At 44.3% G+C, this 22,235-nt stretch overlaps 1 pseudogene; it reads left to right on the forward strand.

Annotated features, from left to right (window-relative positions):
• Positions 1–227: 227 nt before the first annotated feature.
• On the forward strand, positions 228–21,779 carry LOC136458218 (Golgi apparatus membrane protein-like protein ECHIDNA; annotated as a pseudogene).
• Positions 21,780–22,235: the final 456 nt, after the last annotated feature.

Genomic DNA, 22,235 nt, shown 5'->3' on the forward strand with positions numbered 1-22,235 from the left:
GTCTTTTGGCCTGACCCGATACTTCCTGTGAAAATGGCAGGGCCGGAGGCCTGGTAGGGCCCTGCTTTTCTTCTCTGGTTCCCCTGATTATGCTCTCTCACTTGGTTCTCCTGTTACCCCCTCCCTTGTCTCTGCTCTCGTTACGACGAATGGGCGATCACCATAGCCCCCCCCCCCCCGCTCCTCTATGTCAGGTGCCTAGGTCATCATCGGGCCCTTCACCAGTGATGAGCACCCAATAGGTATATCTACCCCTTCTCTTCTCTTTGCTTCCTTCTGTGCAAAACCGAGTGCCCAAACCCTAACTTAAGCTATTTGCATTTAGATCTATTCTATCATATAGTATTAATCCTACCATTTCCTTTTTCTTTTTGCAAAAGTTATCACGTGTAAATGTGTACACCCATGTTGCTTAATGGATCCACCCCTGTTGTAGGAGGTTACTGAGATCTATGCAAATCCTAAGACATGCTTCTTCCATGTGCTCTTCAAGGTACACTGCCTGCAGTTTCTGATCTTATATGCACCAGAACCTCGCTAGGTTTGAGTTGATTCTGATTGTTTCTCTGTGAAGGCATCAGCATTGATGTTCTACATATTGTCCACAATATTCGTGAACAACTTCGACATCATCTTTGTCATCATTGTGCTCCTCGCAGCACTTAACTTCTGGGTCGTGAAGAATGTCAGCGAAAGGATACTATTGACACAAAAATGTGGCGATGTGATCAACACATAGCAAGCTGGATGATCTAAGTGGAACAAGACTGGAGATCTGCTTGGCTTCAATACAGAACCAGCCGATTCTGAAAATGCAACGACATGCCAGTCAATTTGACCTGCAATTAACAAGGAGAGAAAATCTTATCAGTAATTTAAGGTGGAACATATCGGTGTTGCACCAGACAGTTCCAAATGTACGGCTAGATAGCCGATTCAATAAGGCTATCGACTAAATAGTTGATATCCAGTGTATCCATAAAATGAAGATATTTAAATCAAGGATTATTGGCTAATATTAAATGATAATGATATGAATCAAAATAATCGATGCTCATGGAACATCAGAAAGCATCATTGGCTAAAGGGAACATGATCGATATAATGCGTCGAGTCGATAAGTTTGATGAAAATAGTATAACATGCGAATAAATCGACTGTCTAATATGAATGAATCTACAAACAGTTTGAATCTAATCTATTATCATCAATAGTGAGGTTCGATCGGATCGATACAGCTATGATAATGATAACAAACTAAAGCCAAAGAATCTATAAAACCATCTATATGTTGATGGATTCATAAAAAACATCCTATATGTGTGAGAGTATAGGCAAATCAGCTAAAATAGTCGATGTAGTCATAGGAAACAACATAGTACATATCTTGATCATGAACAAGACCACTAATCGATAATTTCTAATCTAAAGTCTTAACAGTAAGGTTCGACCAAATCGATGCAGTTATGGTAGCGTCATTAGATTAGATCTCATTAACTAGTGAGTTTATTCAAGATTGAAACGTGTCTTTGGATGCATACTATGTTTGATTAGAATAGAGATAAAATAGCCGATCTAGCGAAATTAAGCAATCAATTATAAGATTTAAAGTATGACCAGATCAAAGGACGACCAATTAGGATCAATAACTAACTTATATTATGGCTCATAAAAGATCAATCGGCTGATGTAGCTTTACAAGCATAATACAAGTCGTGATAGTACTCACAAGCAAGCTAAAGGTCGATCAGTCGATGCAGCCCTGTTTGCTGAAGAACTCGCTGAGATCTATAGTATTCCTACTCCTAATGCGATGGCGAAAGCTGGAAAGATTGTATTGATTGAGTGTTCCTTTTCTTGTACAATAACCAGGGTCTAATATTTATACCCGGAACCTAAATATGAATCCTACTCAAATACGACTCATTACAATTCTTAGAATAAAAGAAAACTTCCTAACTTAATAATAACTTGGACCCTAATTTTCCTTATTTGTAGAGTCCAACACATCTTCCTGGCTCCATTCAAGCATAGCCCATTGACGCCGTCTGCTGATGTCATCTATAAAATAGCCGATTCTGACATTGCATCTAAATCAGCTAATACCGATTCACATCTAATAAATTCCTTGATGACACAATCCTAGAAGCTTCGACTTCCCACATTCTTCTTCCTAAATTTTGGTGTAAACACATGCCCCCTAATTTTGGGATAAAAATAATTTTATTCCAAAATTTCTATTGTGACTGCTTATTCCGAAATATACGCATGACTCCTGATTTCTTGGGCCAAATTCTATATAATACCCCAACAGTATCATTTCCAACTTGCTTGGCCTGTTTACTTTCCCCTTTTCTCTTGAGCAAGCTTCAACTATCAAAACCGCCACCACCAAAGCCTTAACCCTAGCTAATCTTCTGCTCTGCCAAACTGCTGTTCAAGCCACCTTTCTATAACCTTCCTCAGATTCAGATCCATTTTAGCTGCAATGGCGACCAACAATCACGTTCCTGAGGTATGCCTTTAGATTTCTATCTTTTAAGTATTAGCCGCTACTCTGTATTTTCCTTTCTTCTTAAATTCATCCCAACTGGTTTCTAGGAAATGAGGAACAAAATTTTGATTCCATTAGCTGTTGTTCCTAATACCTATTATCTTGGACCTATGGGCGATCTTGATCCAACTTATTTTATCAACCAAGAAACCAACTGAATCCCCTTCAAACAATCTATAATAGATTTATCTTCCAGTTGAAGAGGACCATGTTGACACTGATACTCAAACTGTCGATTCTCTAGCTCGGCAAACAATCGATGGTAAGAAATTCATATGCTCATTTTATCCCTCTATAGCAATTATAAACTGAAAAGCTTCTTGATGCCTACAGACACTAGCATTGAAAGCCCAGAGCCGATTCAACCGGATGTTGAAAAGGATGTTGACACACCATCGGCTGTTCCTTCTCCTTAGCCAGGATCTCTTTCAAAAAAGGTACTATCTCCCTCTCACTATCCATCTCATTGTCAACTCATTTGCTATTTCTGATAAGACTCCTTTTGTTCACATATAGGCACTTAACTCTCTAGCTTTGATCTATTCTTTCAACTTTGAGGAATATATAGATGAAAGCGAGATAAGCTCATCAGCCATTTCTTCTCAAGAAATCTTATCGGATGAAAGACATGCTGCCAATGCTCGAGAGGAGCATAACTGATTTGGTCCAGGATGCAGATCCAATGAGAAGAATCTTCTTAGCCATTAAGGATGATCTGCTCCCAAATCTTGCTGAAGCCTTGATACCTCTGTCCAACATAGAAGATCAAGCTCCCAAGGTGGAAAAGGCTCAACAAAACCTAACTGGCCATGAAGCTTTGATGGCTAAGAAGAACTCTAACAAGCAGGAAGCCAAAGAATTACCACAATTGATCGACAATCTAAAGAATTCTGCTTCCAAAATTGAACTAGAACTGACTCAACTAAGAATTAGGCGTGCTGAGCTCAAACAGAAACTAAAAAGTGTGAAAGCCGCCATTGACCATCATGAATCTAACTTGACTCAGATCACCAATGCCATCAAACAAAAGAAACAAGAGATGCTGACCAAGGTTAAGGAAGGCAAAGCTATTCACAGCAGTCTTGAGAGCATTCCTAGATTAGCAGAAGAAGACAAACAACAAAGTGTAGAAGTTGATGCTATTCGGCTAAAAGCACTAAGAGCAATTCATGATGCTCTAAACTTGTAATTTATGTTCTAGCATCGGTAGTATATATTCTGTGTAAACCTAATGATAACTGTACTCTTCCTGTTTGTCTACTATACTTCTTGGTTCGGCTAGAATAACCGATTTAAATTAGCCGATTCCCAATTCTGACTTTATTTTGACTTAACTGAATGTGAAAATGGCCCTTGTTGTAAAAACCCTTTAAATTCCTTCTTAGTCATCAATGCCTCATTCCCCTTGTTATTAGCATAAACCGCGCTTCCCCTTCCATTAATTGGGGTTGCTTTCACACGTTCCAAGATATCTACCATCTCGCCTTTGGGGCTATTAATACCAGCCAAGGGCCTCGGCCTCAAACACATCTATATCTGAAACTGGTTCTCATTCTCACACATTTTTCTACCTTCAAGTACCCTGTAGCAGTTCCTTCTTCTTCCCCTCTCAAGATCCAAACCAAAACCCAAGGCTAGCGAAGACAACCGCGGCATGCGCGCGGCGGAGGAGGTCCCAGAGGAGAACATGCCGATGAGCCAGCGCCTTCGCCACATGAGGTAGGATCAAACACCTTCTATTCATGACAATGAATCATCTTCTAACTTGTTTACAGGTTCATCCTGAATGATAGACTCCAACCTCTTCCTCCCAGTGCCAATAGGCCCTCCAATGGTGCACCTGCCGCTACCCCCATGCTGGACTCGTCGTTGGACTCCTTCGACTCGTACACTAACGATGACACCTAGTGCTTCCTTCGGGAGTGGAGGGCTGCCAAGGACCATTATTCTAAGGCAACTTGGGAAAATAGTCAGCTTGAGATCCGTCTTGAGGCCACCTAGGCCGCCCTCCTCACTGTAGAGGAGGAAGCCAATGTCGCTCGGGCGAGGTTGGCCGAGTTTGATGCCATGGTGGCGGGTAAGCCTAGTTCCAAGAAAACCCTCATTCTTATCTTCACTGCCCCTTTCTTAACAATCTTCTTTCCTCTTTGATTGCTAGCCCTGATGGTATAGTTGGAAACCTCCAACTGGCAGCGAACGCAGCTATGATGGTCGTCAATGCATGGGGCCCTTTGCTCTCAACCGTCTACATGATATCCCGACGTGCGCCCAGGAGATTGCCCTCCATGGCGTTCGTCGCGATGTAGTGGTAGCTCTGGCCACGGTGCAAGTCCAGACCGGGCACGACCTCCGCACCATGGAGCCAAGCTTCCCAATGGCCGATGATCCCGACATGCACAAGGAGCTGATTGAGGACTTCAACGACACCGCAGCGGCCATTGTAGATATCACACCAGCCCAAGATGTTGTGAACAAGGTGTTTGATTAGTTTGTACTAGGAGCAAATGATGAATGAATAAAGTTTTGCCTTTTCCTTATGAATTCATCTCTAAAACTGCCATAATATGAATCATGATTGTCATTGTGTGTGTTTTTGCTCTATAGGCGATACATATCGTATCGGCTTTTACCCTTTTGGTTTTTTTTTCAACTAAAGGTGATACCCTCCTAGTACCAGCTATTAGAGCCGATGACTAAACAAATCAGCTGTCAAGTATTAATCCAAATGCTAGGATAAAACTTCTTTAAAATTTTTCCATTGATTGCTCTATCAAGCTCCTCTTCCTGTTCTAGCATTTCTAAAATATAAGCGTTGCCAGGCGCACAACATTTAATCCGATAAGGACCTCCCAATTAGGCAACCATTTGCCAAACCTGTTGTCTTTAAACCCAATCAGCAATCTTACTTTCCAAACTAACTCTCCTTCACAAAACTATTTGTTCTTGACCTTTTTATTATAATGTCTTGCAACCCTTAATTTATTGGCCTTAATATTTTCAAGAGCGTGCGGCCGATGACAACTTAAGTCCTCCAAATCACCCATCATAAGGTTTTTATAGACTTTTGCTATCAAATCATTTTGCAATGTAACACGTCTTGATCCAGTCTGAATCTCCCAAGGAAGAACTGCATTATGCCCATATACTAACTCATAAGGTGATGATTTAATCTATCCATAGCAAGCCATCCTATATGCCCACAATACTTCATTAAGTGTTAGGTACCACTTTCTTGGTTGCTCTTCAATTTTTTTCTTAATCAACTTAATCAAAATTTGATTGGATGCCTCTGCCTGGCCATTAGCTTGAGCATAATAAGGAGAAGAATCTAGTAATTTAATTCCTATACTGGCAGCAAAATCTCTGAATTCTCCTTATGTGAACATTGTCCCTTGATTAGTAGTAATGGTTTGAGGAATCCCAAAACGATAAACAATATGCTCACTGACAAAATCAACCATATTCATTGAAGTTACTGTTTTCAAAGGAATCGCCTCAACCCACTTGATAAAATAATCTATTGCTACCAATATAAACTTGTGCCCTCTACTTGAAGGTGAAAAAATCTAGCCAGTTAAATTAATTCCCCAGCCTCGGAATGGCCATGGCTTAATTATTGGGTTCATAGCTGATGCAGGCAATTTCTAAACATCACCAAAATGCTGACAATCTTGACACCCCTTCTAATATTCAAAACAATCTTCAAATATTGTTGGCCAGAAATATCCAGACCTGCAAATAACCCATTTCATTTTATAAGCCGATTGATGAGCTCCGCATATTCCTTCATGTACTTCTCCCATCAATACTTTTGCTTCTTCTTGACTTAAACATTTAAGCAAAACTCCATCGACTGTTTTGTAATACAACTGATCATCTAACAAAACATACTTAGTCGATTTATATCTCAAATTTCTGGTAACCTTCTATGATGGATTCTTGAGGTAATCGGCTATTTCAACTCTCCAATCATTAGCTAAGGTCTCACTACTTAAGATTTCTTGGAACACTGATAGCCTGACGCATTCTGAGCTAATCGATTGGCCTCTTGATTCTATACTCTTGGAATATCCTGAAGAGAAGTATGGGGAAACTCCACAAGTAACTTTTGACATTCATCATGGTATCCCTTCAGAATATCATCTTTACATTCATACAGGATGATCAACTGATTAATAACTAGCTGTAAATCTCCAAATATTTCAATTGACTCGGCCTTTACTTCCTGAAGAAGTTGAAGTCCTTTAAGAATAGCTTCATATTCTACTTGATTATTGGAGGTCATTAGTTTGGTTTGAAAGGTAAACTCAAAACTTGCCCCCCAAGGCAAAATAATAACAATACCAATGCCACCACCTTTCTTGCATGATGATCCATCAAAGAATAATGTCCAAGGCATAGGTTTTACATAGCCGATGCTTGGTTTATGGTGTTGAGTAATAAATTGGCCATCACTTGCCCTTTGACTGCTTTAGCCTATTCATACCTCAAGTCAAATCCTAATAATGCAAGAATCCACTTTCTCATTCTCCCATTTAATATCGGCATTAACAACATGTGTTTGATCACATCGGCTTTAGACACAACTGTACACTCAACCGATAATAAATAATGTCATAATTCAGTGTAGGAGAAATATAAGCATAAGCATAACTTTTCAATAGGAGAATATCTTGTTTTTAGATCCAAAAGTCTTCTACTTAAATAGAAAATAACCCATTCATTTCCTTCAAACTCTTGCATCAAGGCTGATCCAATCATTTGGCTATCGGCCGACACGTTCAACTTAAAAGGCTTACCTTGCTCAGGAGAAACCAGCACAGGTGAAAATTTCATATACTCTTTTATCTCCTCAAATGCTTTTTGTTGTACGTCACCCCATTTAAATTCTTGATCATTTTCAACTTCAACAAAGGAGAAAATGGCAGAATTCTTTCTGACATATTTGAAATAAACCTTCTAATAAAATTAATCTTACCAAGCAGAGATTATAATTCTATTTTATTAGTTGGAGGTACTGCCTCATCAATTGCTTTCATACTTTTCTAACCAATCTCAATTCCTCTCTCGTGGACCATAAAACCCAAAAATTGTCCAGCTAACACTTCAAAGGCACACTTATTAGGATTTATCTTTCAGCCATATTTTCTTGTGCACTCCAAAGTCTCCCGTAGATCAGCCAGATGTTCTTTGTACCCTTTGGATTTCACCACCACATCATCAATATAGATTTCAACAATTCTGTCGATCAACTTATGAAAAATATAATTCATTGCCCTCTGATAAGTTGCACCAGCATTCTTCAATCCAAAAGTCATCACAACCCGTTCAAATAAGCCAATTGCGCCAGGGCACCTAAAGGCTATTTTTGCTATGTCTTCTTCAGCCATAAAAATTTGATTATAACCTGCATTACCATTTATAAAACTAATTACCTTGTGCCCGGCTACTGCATCTTCCAACATATCGGCTATTAGCATCGGATAACCATCCATCGGTGTAGCCTTGTTCAAATCTCTGAAATCAATACAAACTCTAAACTTCCCATTTTTCTTATACACAGGAACTACACTTGATATCCACTCTGCATATCGACAAGGTCGGATAAATTTTGCTTCTATTAGTCTTTCAGTCTCCTTCTTAATATCATCAAGAACATTTGGATTAAATCTCCTTGAAGCTTGTTTAAATGGTCGATATCCAGGTTTGATTGGCAACCGATGTTCAACAATTGATCGATCTAAGCCAGACATTTCATAATATTCCCAAGCAAAATAATCTTTAAATTTCTTTAATAAATCTATCAATTCTTGTTTATACTCAGGATCCAATTTAGCACTTACATACGTTGGCCTAGGCCTATCTCTAGGACCAATATCTATTTCTTCTAACTCATCGGCCAACGTAAAGCCATGTCCTAGTTTACCATCTGTACCATCTATTGGATTATCCATTAAAACAAACTTTTAGAGCCGACTGCTCAGATCGGCTATTGGCCTTCATCATTGATTCTAATGAAGCCTCCTTCCCATCGCTTGTCAGAAAAATACTCAAAATCTTCTAGTTTCCAATACATTGGATCAGTTGTTGCTATACTCACAGAATCATCAGCATGAACTAGCTCAACATCATCTCCATGCCACTGAATCAAGCATTGATGCATTACCCCCAAAATCCTTAAGCATCATGTACACAACAATTAGCATGATTCCAATCATGACCAAGGAGTAAACTGTATAAACCCTTTCCATCAATGACAAAGAATGTAGTGAGCAAAATCTTGCTTCCAATTGTCAATTCAACATTTATTGCCCCTGGTCTTGGATGCATTACCACCAAAATCCTTAAGCATCATGTCAATCTCAATCAGATCTTCTGGTCCTTTACCAAGCTTGCGAAAAGTAGTATAAGGCATCAGATTAATAGAGGCACCTCCATCAACCAATATTTTACTCATCGGCTTCCCATCAACAAAACCTTTTACATATAAAGCCTCCAAATGCCGATGCTTAACTGGTTTATCAAATATAGCTTGTTGTATCAATGTCAACTAGGTTGTCATCTCTTCATACTCTAATTCATCAAAATCCGAATAGACTTCTTGATCTACTGGAGCTTTAAATTCAAATGGTAAAATAAAAGCCATTGAATATTAGCCGATGGTTGACCCTTATCGGTTGTTTGGTTAGCACGCCATACTTGCGGTTTACCAGATTTCTGAGTCTGTTCTAATTCTCTGCTCCTTAGGCGTTGTACTCTCCTTTTCTGACTTCTTGTTAAACCTCCTGAACACCACTGTCCTTCCTGCCAAACATATTCTTCATCATCTTCTTCTTCATAATCGGCCCAGTTCTGATCAACAACTCACTTTCCAAGCCGATCATGAACGCTACTATTTTTTAAGCGCCGATCCACATCATTATGTTGATATGCAATTCGATCATGGATAGACCGGTGGTTGACTTGAGATTGTCTAAACTCCCAATATTGTTTGCTATATTCTGGACAATTATTTCTAGTAGGTAATCTCAAACCTTTATTCCAACAATGTCTGAAGAAAAGACAATTCCAATGTGACTCAGCTTGTTCTCTTTCATGTCTCTCTTCTTCTTATTGACGTTGATATTTCTTCTCCTCTAACCAGCGCTAATAGTCTTTCTCCATATGTCGTTGCCATTTATTCAACAGAATTCGAGATGTAACACGTGGTTTTATCGCACCATCTCTTGAATTTTCTCTCTGCTCATATCAGCTCTTCTGTTGGTCATGATGCCTTTTAATTTCTCTATATTCATCAACCGATATTTGCATCTTCGGATCAACTGTTCTAGTTTCTCTTGCCCTAGCTGATGTCAAAACTTTAGTTTTCCCTTTGAACAACTTAGCATCAACCATGTTCTGATCTTTTGGGAAAGGATAATCATCCACTTTCATTTTTCGAGTTGTATCAAATTTAAGCTTCTCTTATTGAATAGCCCTCTGAATATGCTGCCGAAAAATCCTGCAATCATTAGTAGTATGAGAAGTAGTGTTATGGTACTTGTAGAACTTATTCTTCAACTGATCGGGAGGTAATATAACATGATTGACAGGCAGTTTAATATGTCCCTTCTCAAGCAAAAAATTTAAAAGTTTGTCTGCTTTTGTAATATCAAAATCATAACTTTCTTCAACTTTTTTTCCCTAAGGATTTGGAACAATTATTATCTTTTTACCTCAATTCCATTCAGCTGCGGCAATTTTTTCTTCTTCTTCATCATCATTGACTAAATATGGATTATAAGCTTCAGCGATTGCAGCATTCTTCTGGAATCTGGTATCTTTGCGTATATTCTAGAATTGGCTATTAAGTGCTGCCACCCGTTGAGCCAATTGACCTAAATTGCCAAATTCTTGCCCAAGCAGCTTTTCTCTCCATGTTGGCAATATTCCTTAAACGGCCAATGCAGCTAGATGATCATCAGTCAAATTCAATGAAAAACATAAGTTTCTTGTTTCTCGGAACCTCTAAAGGAACTCAACACCCGATTCATTAGCTCTTTGCTTTATAGTTGTCAAATCTATCATATTTCTTTCCCCTCTCCTAGTGTAGAAATATGTATAAAATTTCTTTTTAAGATCACTCCAATTGGCAATAGAATTAACTGTTAGTGATGAAAACCAAGTGAAAGTTGGTCCTGACAGGGACAAAGAGAAAAAATGAACTCAATGCGCTTCTTCAACAGAGGCTTCACCCAACTGAATAAGATATCGAATGACATATTCTATTGTACTTATGCTATCTTGACTAGTGAATTTAGCAAATTCTGGAAGCCTATAGTTCGTAGGAAGGGCCACTAAATCATACCACTCTAGATATGGACGTTTGTACGAAAAGGTCTGCCCTTTTGGTTTTAAACCAAACTGATTTTTCATCATTTCGGTTACTCTGAGCAATAATTCATCAGCATTTGAGTTTAGATTTTTTGACAATTGCTGACACATCTACATATTGAAATTCTGAGTGCCTTGATATCCTAGATTTAGAATCATATTGAGGGTAATATAATCTGAACCATAATGATATCATTGTGGAATATCTATCTGTCGGGCCCCTTGCTGATTTACTCTTTAAAGTCTCTAATTGAAAACATTAGGATTTGTATCCCTATGAATCTTTTGAACCGATAGTGCTATTTTTTGATCCAACGGTGGTATTTGGCCTGATATATCAAAATTAACCATCTGATTCTGGTCTTGCCCTATCGGCTGTTGCACATGCTGCACTGATGATATAGGATTATATTGTATTTGATTAGTAGTATCACCCTAAATTTGCTCAGATGAATTCTGAATTGCCTGGGCATCATCACTCTTAGCTAGTGCTGATTCTTGATGGCTAGTACCGGCTTGATTAGTCCCCTGAGTCGACGGATGCGGAATATTGTAATAAGCCAGTCCAATCTGATCAAGTGAAAATCCATGAAACACCTCCTTTATGGTATTGTAGAATGTATTCAAGAAAGTTGTATTATGATTCAGCATTACATCATGAACAGATTTATTGACAGCTTCTACAAAGAAACGTCTATCATCAACCTGTCCATGCATCAAAACTCTTGGCAGTGGATATTTCTGAATAATATTATTGTCACATGTTTTGGTGTATGACAACAAACACTTGTTCTAAAACTCCTCTATAGCCTTACCAATGACATCTTTATCCTCATCAGGTAAGTCTTCATAAGGTACCATAAGAATGTCTTTATTATTGTGAACTGCCATGACGATTGTGGTCCCACTAGGCATGCCAAAAAGTGTGTTGACACAAAAATGTGGTGATGTGATCAACACACAACAAGCCGGATGATCTAAGTAGAACGAGACCAGAGATCTGCTTGGCTTCAATAAAGAATCAGCTGATTCTGAAAACCCAATGACGTGTCAGTCAATTTGACCTGCAATTAACAAGGAGAGAAAATCTTATTAGTAATTTAAGGTGGAACATATCGGTGTTGCACCAGACAGTTCCAAATGTACGGCTAGATAGCAGATTCAATAAGGCTATCGACTAAATAGTCGATATCCGGCGTATCCATGAAATGAAGATCTTTAAATCAAGGATTATCGGCTAATATTAAATGATAATGATATGAATCAAAATAATCGATGCTCATGGAACATCAGAAAGCATCATCGGATAAATGGAACATGATCGATATAAAGCGTCGAGTCGATAACTTTGATGAAAAAAGTATAACATGCGAACAAATCGACTGTCTAATATAAATGAATCTACAAACAGTTTGAATCTAATCTATTATCATCAACAGTGAGGTTCGATCGGATCGATGCAGCTATAATAATGATAACAAACTAAAGCCAAAGAATCTATAAAACCATCTATATGTTGATAGGGAAAACATGCTATATGCGTGAGAGTATGGGCAAATCGGCTAAAATAGCCGATGCAGTCATAGCAACCAAATAGAGTATATATCTTGATCATGAACAAAACCACTAATCTGTAATTTCTAATCTAAAGTCTTACTAGTGAGGTTCGATCGGATCGATATAGCTATGGTAGTGTCATTAAATTAGATCTCATTAACTAGTGAGTTTATTCAAGATTGAAACATGTCTTTGGATAATACTATGTTTGATTGGAATAGAGATAAAACAGCCGATCTAGCGGAATTAAGCCATCAATTATAAGATTTAAAGCGTAACTAGATTAAAAGACGACCACTTAAGATGATATGATGTCGACCTATCTCAATTTTAATTGGGTGATTTTGTTATAATTAATAAAACATTAATTATAACAAGATCAATAAATGGTGAATCAACCAAAAAACAACAAGAAAAATCTTACTAATCTTAGTAGATTCGATAACTAGTGATGTTGTATTAAACAACAAGTTATTTAACACAAGATCGATAACTTTGATCTATATTACGATTCGTAAGAGATCAATCAGCTGATGCAACCTTATAAACTACGATACAGATCGATAACTAACTTATATTATGGCTCATAAAAGATCAATCGGCTGATGCAGCTTTACAAGCACAATACAAGTCGTGACGGTACTCACAAGCAAGTTAAAGGTCGATCAGTCGATGTAGCCCTGTTTGCTGAAGAACTCGCCGAGATCTATAGTACCCCTACTCCTAATGCGATGGCAAAAGGCGGAAAGATTATATTGATTGAGTGTTCCTTTTCTTGTACAATAACCAGGGTCTAATATTTATACCCGGAACCTAAATATAAATCCTACCCAAATACGACTCATTACAATTCTTGGAATAAAAGAAAATTTTCTAACTTAATAATAACTTGGACCCTAATTTTCCTTATTTGTAGAGTTCCGACACATCTTCCTGATGCCATTCAAGCATAGCCCATTGACGTCGTCTGCTGATGTCATCTATAAAATAGTCGATTCTGACATCGCATCTATATCAGCTGATACCGATTTCTATCTAATCAATTCCTTAATGACACAATCCTGGAAGCTTCGAGTTCCCGCATTCTTCTTCCCAAATTTTGGTGTAAACAAATACTTGTTGGGTTGCGGCGGTGGAATGAGATTAATGATGAGGGAGAGAGTGTCTGAAAGTTTGAGTGCCTTGATGGAGAGGTTTTAATTTGGCAATTTGCATTCTTGTTTTTCTTTTTGCCTGTTTTGGTCCAACTGTCCACGCCCTAAATTCAATTAACCTTTTTGTTGCAGTCTCTGGCTTGGATGAACAAGGACTCATGGCTGTTCTGGTGGACTCTATATTTGACTGTAAGTGCTGTAGGGGCCACTATTTATTATTATATATTCAGATAGGAATCATAAGTAGTACTATTAGAAGTTTCATGTTGCTTGAAGTATTGCTGAATGCACCTCTATATTAGTATATTTAGATGACAATACAATCAATTTCTTAGGGAAGTAACAATGAGATGCAGAGCCAAGGTAAAACTACACCCATCCCACCACCACTGCACCTAAATTTACATGAAAATCTATAAACTCAGTAGAAGCATGCAAGATTCCTCGTCTTAGAGTTAGTGACAGTACTGACGGGCACTCATGTATATAAACTATGGAGTGCTACTTGTATTTCTTACTTGCTGCTGTCATTAAAATTGATATGAATGTATAGGCGCATAGGAATTCTGGGAGACGGTTGTAATTTTATAATTGTATGGTTATTGTAAACATTATTTCCTTTGAATGTTGGTACCTCTGAAGTTACCCTTCACCAGAAAAAAGGGGGCTGAATCTAGGTATTCACAGATGTGAGATGTGTGATCATAGTATTAGATACATGTCTTCAGTTTAGTATATTTCTCTGTACCCGTATCCTGTGGGATAACCATCCAAAAACGAGTAGAGTGTTTAATATAGTATCAACATGTGAATGTTTTCCATGTATGGTGGTAAACCAGCTGTACATTTGACTCTTCTTTCATCTACAAATTGTATTTTGGTAAAATGTGAAAACTAATATTTTCCTTGATATGTAATTGCAATGGATGGAATATAACATGAATTGAATGGGTAGCATGGCAAACTGTGGTTTTGAGGAGTTGGCCCAATGGACCATACATCCAGCTCCCATGGCTATGATTAAACCGAGCTGTTCGAAGCATAGTAAGTAGTAACTCCTGGTTAAACCTTTTTTACCAAGTTGTGGCAAAAGCACAAGTGTATTATTGCATCGGCATGGTCTATCAAAATGGGGGTTAGACCTGAGCCAATGTGGATGCTGGTCTATTATAGTGTGAAATGAAAGTTTGGGGCATTTCTATATGTCAAGGGCGTCGAACCCTCGACGCGCAGGGCCTCGGCTGCGAAGCTCGTAGCCTTCGGCCGTCTTCTCCGGTGAGGTTATGCCCCTCTACCGCAGGCTTGAGATTAGATGGACGATAGGATAACAATCTTGCTTAATTTCTTCAAGTCCGGTTACAATAATATATAGCCTTACGGCTACCAACAAAAGGAAAACAAACTCCTAATCTTAAGGTAACAAATAGATGCTAATAATAATAAGGGAACTAATCCTGATAACTTTCCAACTGAGGCCTCCTAGCCACGACGTGCCTGATCGGCCTCGCTGGGCGCGTTCCGCGCCTGGGACGCGCGCTCGGCCGCCCTGCGTATGTCGCGGGCGCGCCTGCGCCGGGCGTACACCCGCCCGCACATGAAATCTCTCCCCGCCTCGAAGTCCAGCTCGTCCTCGAGCTGAAACGAAGGAAACCGAGTGCGGAAATCGTCGAGGTCTTCCCAGGAGGCTGCGGCGGGGTCGTGACCCTCCCATTCGACGAGGACTTGGCGAACTCCACGAGCCAGGCGGCCCTGTGTCACCCGCGATGGCGCAGGCACGACGGCACCGTTGGAGAGGGGCGGCAACGCCGGTGGAGCAGCTGGCGGTGACCCCACAAACTTCTTGAGGACGCCCACGTGGAACACATCGTGGAGACGGGCATCCGGGGGTAGCTCCAGGCGCACGGCCGCCTCATTGATGACCTCGGTGACCTTATACGGGCCAACGAAGCGCGGCTTCAGCTTGCCACGCACCGCACGGGGCATGGACGCAGCAGCGCCCAGTCCCCAACGGTGAAGACGACGCGACGATGATGCTGATCGTAGACGCGCTTCTGGACCGCCTGGGCCTGCTCCAGACGGACACGAATGTCGTCCAGGAAGGCGGCCCTCTCCTCCATCTCTTGAGCGACGGCCGCGACCCGAGCTTCGCCCTGCTCGTAGGACCGAATGGTCGGCGGGTCCCTGCCGTAAACCACACGGAATGGGGTCTCACGCAGGGACGACTGAAAGGCGGTGTTGTAGGTGTACTCCGCCCACGGCAGCCACCGGATCCACTGGCGGGGGCGATCACCGGTGAAACATCGCAGGTACATGACGATGACCCGATTGGCGGCCTCCGTCTGGCCGTCCGTCTGTGGGTGGAAGGCGGAGGACATGTATAGCTTTGTCCCGGTGAGCCGCATGAGCTCCTGCCAGAATGCCGATGTGAAGACTGGGTCGCGGTCCGACGTGATGGACTGCGGCACCCCGTGGAGGCGGACGATGTCGGCGAAGAAGGCGTTGGCGATGGACTCGGCAGTGTAGGGATGTGCCAAAGGAATAAAATGGCAGTACTTGCTGAAGCGATCCACCACGGAGAGGATGACCGTCTTGCCCTGGACCTTGGGAAGCGCCTCGATAAAGTCGATGCCAAGGTCGGCCCAGACCGCCAATGGCACCGGCAGCGGCTGCAGCAGGACGGCCGGCTGCAGGTGGTCAGCCTTGTACTGCTGGCAGGTGACGCAGGCCTTGACGAATTCCTGCACCAAAGCACGCATGTTGGGAAAATGAAAGTCGCGTCGGAGCCGATGGAGGGTGCGGTGGATCCCCTTGTGACCGTCATTGTGGACGGCGGCCACGATCTCCTGCAGCAGCGGCGACACCGGCGGGATGTACAGGCGCCCTACGTGGGCGACCATGCCATCCACCAGCGCCCACGGCGCAGAACGGGCGCCCGACCGCAGCTCGGCGTGCATGGCGACCAAGGCCGGATCCGTGGCCTGGGCGTGACGGAGGCGGTCGACGAAGTCAAAGCGAGGAGCGGAGATGGCCAGCAGCGACCCGTCCTCCTGATCGCGCCGCGAGAGAGCGTCGGCGACGACGTTGGTGGCGCCCGACCGGTACTCCACCGAGAAATCGAACCCGAGGAGCTTGCCGACCCAATGATGTTGTGGGATCGTAGCGAGGCGCTGGTCGAGGAGGTACTTGAGGCTATAGTGATCTGTCTTGACTATGAAGCGCCGCCCCCAAAGGTACGGCCGCCAGTGCCGGACCGCCTGGACCAGCCCGATCAGTTCGCGCTCGTACGCGGCGAGCGAGGAGTGGCGGGGCGCCACCGGCCGGCTGAAGAACGCGACGGGGTGGCCCTCCTGGACCAGCACGGCGCCAAACCCGGACGTAGAGGCGTCACACTCGACGATGAAGAGCTTGTTGAAGTCGGGCATGGCGAGCACGGGCGGCGTCGTCACAGCGGCCTTGAGAGCCGCGAACGCCGCTGCGGTGGAGTCGTCCCACGAGAACCCTTCCTTCTTGAGCAGGCCCGTCAGCGGTGCCGCAATCGTCCCATAATTGTGGACGAACTTGCGGTAGTATCCGGCGAGGCCGAGGAAGCCGCGCACCGCCCGGGGGGAGCGAGGAGTGGGCCAGTCGACGATCGCCTGGACCTTCGCCGGGTCCATGGCCACCCCAGTCGCCGAGATGATGTGGCCTAGGTAGGCAACGCTGGGCGCCCCGAAGGAGCACTTGGACCGCTTGACGAACAACTGGTGGCGGCGGAGTGTATCGAGGACGGTCCGGAGGTGTCGCAGATGGTCCGCCCACGTCGTGCTGTAGATCAAAATATCATCAAAAAATACAAGAACGAAGCGGCGGAGGAACGGCCGAAGCACATCATTCATCAGGGCTTGAAAGGTCGCCGGGGCGTTGCACAGGCCGAACGCCATGACCAGGAACTCGTACAAGCCGTCATGGGTGCGGAACGCCATCTTGTGGATGTCCTCTGGGCGCATGCGGACTTGGTGATAGCCCGAGCGCAGGTCCAGCTTGGTGAAGAACTGAGCCCCGTGGAGCTCGTCGAGGAGCTCGTCGACCACCGGGATGGGAAAGGCATCCTTGACTGTCCGCGCGTTCAGCGCCCTGTAGTCGACGCAGAAATGCCACGACCCGTCCGGTTTCTTGACGAGGAGGATGGGCGACGAGAACGGGGAGTCGCTCCGGCGGACGATGCCCTGCTCCATCATGGCGGCGCACTGGCGTTCCAGTTCATCCTTGTGGGCCGCCGGGTACCGGTAGGGTCGGACGGCCACCGGCTGCGCGTCCGGCTTGAGCATGATGCGATGGTCGTGCGCGCGCACAGGGGGCAGACCGGTCGGGTCGGCGAAGACCCCCCCGTACGCGAGCAGCAGCGCCTCGAGGAGGGAGTCGGTGTCGAGTGTCGCGCGCAGTGCCGGAGACGACGGTGGGGCGACGCTGGTCCAGGAGAAGGTGCGGCCGCGGCGCTGAAACTACAAGCGCTGGCGGCTGAGGTCCCAGACGACGGCCCCGAGCGCGCCGAGCCAGTGTGTGCCGAGGACGATGTTGTACCCTGCCAACGGCATGACGAAGAGGTCGGCCGGGAACGGCTCGCCGTCGACGAGCAGGGGCGCGGCGTGGAGGACGCCCGCGCACGTGACGCGCTCCCCGTTGGCGACCAGCGCCGTAAGGCGGGGGCGCTGGTGGAGGGGCAAGCCGGAGCGCCTCGCTGCGTCTTCTGCGATGTAGTTGTGCGTGCTGCCCGAGTCGAGGAGAGCCACGAGCCTCAGGGGCCCCAGGCCCACCGTGATCTGCATGGTGCCCGCCATCGGCACCCCGGCCAGCGCCTGCAGGGAGAAACAGGGTGCCTTGGCGTTGTCCACGACGGCGGCGTCCTCGCCCTCGGCCTCCAGTTCGACCCCTTCGACGAAGAAGATGCGCCTGCAGAAGCGGTTATGGCCACAGGTGTACCTCTCATTGCAGTTGAAGCACAAACCGAGGCGACGGCGGTCGGCCATCTCCTCCTGCGTAAGACGGCGCTGGGAGCCCTCGGGTCGGCCCGGCTGCGCAGCCGCCGGCGGTGCAGGGAGAGCCAGGAGGGGCGGCGGCCCGGCAGGACGGCTCTGGCCGCGGCCGGTGGAGGCGGTGGTGGCCCGCGCGCGCCTGCTCTCGGGGGAGGAAGCGCCGGTCGGTCCAGCTCCATCAACTCGACCTGGCGGGCGAGGCTGATAGCGGCGACGAGGGTGTCCGGATGGTGGATGCGGACGGCATTGCTGAGCGGAGGCCCGAGGCCGCCGGTGAAGAGTTGGACTCGCTGCGCCTCGTCGAGCCGGCCAGCGCGAGGGATCAGGGCCTGGAACCGGTTGGCATACTCCTCCACGGCGCCAGAGCGGCGGCACTGCGCCAACTCGAACATGGGGGCCGAGCGCAGGGGGGACCGAAGCGCAGGTCCAGGAGATCCTTGAAATTCCCCCAGGACGGCGTGCCTTCGTCCTCCTGCAGCTGGATGAACCACAGCTGTGCGGCGTCGTCCAAGTGGTAGGCCGCCATGCGCACGCGCTCCTCCGGCATGGTGTGATGTTGCCGGAAGTACGCCTCGCACTTGTGGAGGAACGGCATGGGGTCGGACGTGCCATCATAGTGGGGAAAATCCCACTTCTTGTGCTTCGGATGGAACTCGAGATCGCGCTGATTGTCGGCGCGACGGGTGTCGGTGCTCTCAGCCGTGGGCGCCTTCTCCTTGAGTGAGGCGACATTGGCCTCCAGGGTGGAGATCTTGGCGGACACCTTCTTCATCTCGTTGAAGAGATCGGTCAGGGTAGGCTCGGCCATGGGCGGCGACTGACTGGGCGCGGTGGGTGGGTTGTGGGTGGGCGGCGGCTGGTTGCGGGAGGGTGCTGGCGCGGCGGACTGTGAACGCGAAGAGGATGAGCGGCTAACCACTGATACCAGGCTGTCAAGGGCGTCGAACCCTCGACGCGCAGGGCCTCGGCTGCGAAGCTCGTAGCCTTCGGCCGTCTTCTCCGGTGAGGTTATGCCCCTCTACCGCAGGCTTGAGATTAGATGGACGATAGGATAACAATCTTGCTTAATTTCTTCAAGTCCGGTTACAATAATATATAGCCTTGCGGCTGCCAACAAAAGGAAAACAAACTCCTAATCTTAAGGTAACAAATAGATGCTAATAATAATAAGGGAACTAATCCTGATAACTTTCCAACTGAGGCCTCCTAGCCACGACGTGCCTGATCGGCCTCGCTGGGCGCGTTCCGCGCCTGGGACGCGCGCTCGGCCGCCCTGCGTATGTCGCGGGCGCGCCTGCGCCGGGCGTACACCCGCCCGCACATGACACTATAGGTTTTATATCCTGCTAGTTAGGCAAAGGAATCGTTGAACCTACAATCTTTATATTTTATTTGTTTACCAAATGCAGTTATGGGCATTATTGAAAGTAGAGTCCTTGCTGAGGTTAGGTTTGAGAATTCATGATTCATTTCAATACCATGCTTGGAGATTAACATGATCACTATGGAAAATATCGATTAAGCGCACTGCCAGGTTCCCAGGCCATAGGTCTGTTTTTCTTTTCTTTTTTTGGAGTAACATGGACCTGTTGAATCATCATAGTGTGCTGTGTCTGCGGGATTGTCATACAGAATTTCACATAATTCCATTTTTTTTAATTTGGAATTGGAACAAAATTCAAATAGAGCACAATTCTGTCACAATAGATTGACTCGAAAGCAGAGGCTTGGATGTTGTGGAAACACTGCAAAATTTTCAATGGAACCAATGCTAGTATACAGCTTGTCCTCAGACAGATTTTTTTTAGGAGGCTCACCTCTGGTGTCTAGCAGGTGCCAGTGGCTTATCTCTTGGAGGTGGTTGAAATATAGGCGTTTGGTGATTTGTTTGGTCAGGTTGTTTCTTGTTTATCTTAGAATCGAATGTAACTGAAGTCCTGCCACGTGAGTGCATTTGTGTGTGTTTGTGTGCGTTCTATACTCTTAATGAAATGATACACAGCTCTCATGCATATTCAAGAAAAAAGGAACTGGGAAGCAGAGGTGAAGAAAACATGGCAAACTTTATGTTGTTAAAATGATATTCATATGTATCCCTACACTTCCCCATACTTATCTTTCTGCTTGATATGTAATCCATCATAGAGAGATGCAACTTAAGTTCAGAGTATTTGAAAATACCATTCCTTCCATGTTTCAGGCTGCTGCATGGATTATACTTGGGATATTCTCGCTCATCAGACTTCAAGCTGATTACCTTCTTGTTGTTGGAGTTTGCTTGAGCCTCAGCATCGCAAATATTATTGGGTTCACCAAATGCAACAAAGGTGCACATTCTCCTGTACTGCATCGAATGCTACCTTGTTGGAATACTTATGATTGTTGAAACTAAACCATGCTATTCCTTCAAGCTGATCAATCAGGCCTATAATTCTTTTCTGAATGAACTGATCTACAGATTCAAAAGTTTGGTTTACTATTTGCAAAGTGGATAGGTAGCAGTAGAATATTGTGGACTATTCTTGTCTGGATCTGTTGCTACATCCTGAACCCTGAAGTTATCTTTCTATTGCTTTGCTATCTAATGCTGAGCTGATCAACTTAGATGGCTTCCTCTCTAGCTTGTTTTCTATTACTCACTATCCTTGTTGTTGCCCATTTACTCCAGTCTAAATAGCATGGGATTGATTTCACTGGAGCATCCTTTCAGAAATACTTTTACACCATCTTGCCTGCATACTGTCTGCTTAGTTCTAACATGTAGCACATCTGACATCTCACGTGAACTATGCACAATTTCTTGGGTCGTCAAAGATGTTAGACCTCTTCAAGTACATTACATACTTAAATTCATGCCTGATGCCTGCAACGATGCAATGTCATGCTCTGCTCTAAGCTTGACCTTGTATTGCTATGCTTATATTGCAGATGCCAAGAAGAACATCCAGGATTGGACAACGAATGCCCTTCTATCAGGGAGCGTCAGGTCGCATCTGCAGTCAGCATTTGGTGTCTGAACAGCAACCTACTCCTACGACCTAGTTATACGTATAGTGCTGTACAATTTACAGATAACATGATTGGTCACTAGAATGCGTTTGTTTTGGTGTTTTTTGTTGGCTATGTGCATCTTGCTAGGCAGAGGTCGGAAGAACTTTTTTTAAAGCCGTGTATCAACTCGATGTATACTGCTATTGAAATTTTAATAAAATCTTCCTTTATCAAAAAACAGTTTACAGATAACATGATAATGCATTTATATTTTATCCATATTGCCTAGTTTCATCTCTTGCAAAGCCTTGTTGTAGTAGTATGCGGTTTATCCTGTGAACTCTTGTTCGTAAGAGGTATTTTGTAGTGTAGATGAGAGAGCAGCTTGGTAGAGTGATTAGTAATCTTCGTCTGTCTGTCTGCGTCTTTGGGCAACGTCAGAGATGACGTTAGCCAGAGCTTAGGTTGACGCGTCAAGAGAATTGTGTTTGGTCAGGATCAGGCGTCCTACATTCCAACTTATTTAGGTTTTTGTGTTCCACAAAACCTGCTTTTTCTTTAGGTAGGCTTATTCTATATCTTTGCTTACAAGTA

This window comes from Miscanthus floridulus, chromosome 6, assembly GCF_019320115.1.
Source record: "Miscanthus floridulus cultivar M001 chromosome 6, ASM1932011v1, whole genome shotgun sequence".
Lineage (NCBI taxonomy): Eukaryota > Viridiplantae > Streptophyta > Magnoliopsida > Poales > Poaceae > Miscanthus > Miscanthus floridulus.